Here is a 2140-nt window from a genome sequence, read left to right on the forward strand (position 1 = left end):
TTCTGTATGTGTGTTTTTTGTTGTTGTTTTTTCAAATTTTCTTATCTGCTTGGTCATTCTTTATAGATTCTTATCTCTTGTTAAATTTCTAAGCATCATTTTTATTCCTCTAAACGTATCAACCAGGTTAAGCTGGGTTATGCTGTGGTAACAAACAACGTGAACAGCTGATGAGCTTACAACAACAAAGATTTGTTCCCACTGCAGTTTGGCTGGGCCTGTGTTCTAAGTCACTGTCCTCACTCTGGGCCCAGGCTGATGGGGAGCCCGGGCCGGAACTTTGTTGTTTGCAGTGGTAGAGGAAGAAAGAAATTGGTGATACGTTATTTGAAAAGCTTCTGTCAAAATGTGACACCTCTCTTTTAATCACATTTCATTGTAAGTCATGACTAACTTTCAGGGGGTGGCAAAGTGTAATTGGCTTGCAGGGAGAGAAATAGGTATCAGTGAATAGTAAAAATACCACTCATGCCCTAACCGGTTTGGCTCAGTGGATAGAGTGTCGGCCTTTGGACTGAAGGGGCCCGGGTTTGATTCCGGTCAAGGGCATGTACCTTGGTTGCGGGCACATCCCCAGTGGGGGGTGTGCAGGAGGCAGCTGATCGAGGTTTCTCTCTCATAGATGTTTCTAACTCTCTCTCCCTCTCCCTTCCTCTCTGTGAAAAATCAATGAAATACATTTTTTTTTAAAATACCACTCATGGAAAAAAGTGTTAACTGATCTTTCATTTCTGACAGTTACAACGAGTGAAGTCTCTGCCAGGGCTAAACCTGAGGTGAGGCAAGTAAGACACAAGCACAAAATTTAAGGGGAACAAAAATCTCCTAATTAAAAATATAATTACTATTTTAAAGCAATATTTTTAAAAGCAAAATTAATGTAAAAATCCAGGGTGAATGAAATGGCAACATTTTAAGTGCATAAAGGATCAACATTAGTAATTTTTCCCCCTTTGCCTCTGACGCCCGTGTTTCAGCAGGACACTGGTCTTTGTAGGCGGAATCCGCCCCTCTCTCCTGGCACCGCCTTTGCTTGTGAGTTTTATAGCTTCCGGTTGTGAGCTGGAACGTTATCTGAGGGAGAACTTTGAGTCCTTGATTGAGGTGGCGAGCCTCTGGAACGAATGTGTCTGCTCTGGCTGGGTCCCTGGGCCACTGCCAACGGGGGAGCCCTTTGCATCCCGTGGCTGAGGGTTTCTCGGCTCCGGAGGCAGTGGGCATTGAGCACAGGCCGCGGGAAGGCTGGGGTGTGGCTTCAGGTTCTCGGGAGAGACTGCTTTTTCCTTCCTGAAGGTGAGGGCAGGCCAGTTCCCTGTCCTTCCTTCCCTGAAACGCGTTTTGGTTGCTTTTTGCACGTCTTTATACAGCGGTTGCAGGAAGTCCCGGCCACGTGCGGAAACCTCCCCCTCTCTTGGCAGGGAGAGCCCGAAGTTTATCTCCTGCCCCCCGCATCCCAGAAAACAGTCTGTGCAAAACTCAAGGCCTCCTCTGCTCAGCAGAAAGCCGCCGGGGCCACGCTGACTTCGGAACGCCCTTATCGCTTCGGCTTCCTGACTGAACGTCATTGGTGGCCTCTTAGGAATGCTCTTTGTGCCCGCTCAGCAGCGATTTGTTGTGTGTGTTTTTTAAATACGTTTTTATTGATTTTTACAGAGAGAGAGGAAGAGAGAGGTAGAGAGAGATAGAAACATCGATGAGAGAGAATCGAGCCCGAAACCTGGGCATGTGCCCTGACCAGGAATTGAAACCAGAGACCTCGTGGTACATGAGGCAACACTCAACCACTGAGCCACACTGGCCGGGCAGCAGTGGGCTTTCTCTATTTTTATTTTTACAAAATATTTTATTCTAGATTTTAGTTTTTTCTATTAGAAGAGCTATTTAGGATATCTAGTCTGTTGTAAGGCATCCTACCTCCTGATTGTAGCTTTTATTCTTGCTGTTTTGTCAGGTTTTATACTATTTATTTTCTGTTCTGCAAATATCTCCAGTTATATTATACTAGAGGCCTGGTGCACGAAATTCGTGCACAGGGGGGGGTGTCCCCTCAGCCCAGCCTGCACCCTCTCCAATATGGGACCCCTTGAGGGATGTCCGCAGACATCCCTCTCACAATCCAGGACTGCTGGCTCCCAACTGC

This window comes from Cnephaeus nilssonii (assembly GCF_951640355.1).
Source record: "Cnephaeus nilssonii genome assembly, chromosome: 19".
NCBI lineage: Eukaryota > Metazoa > Chordata > Mammalia > Chiroptera > Vespertilionidae > Cnephaeus > Cnephaeus nilssonii.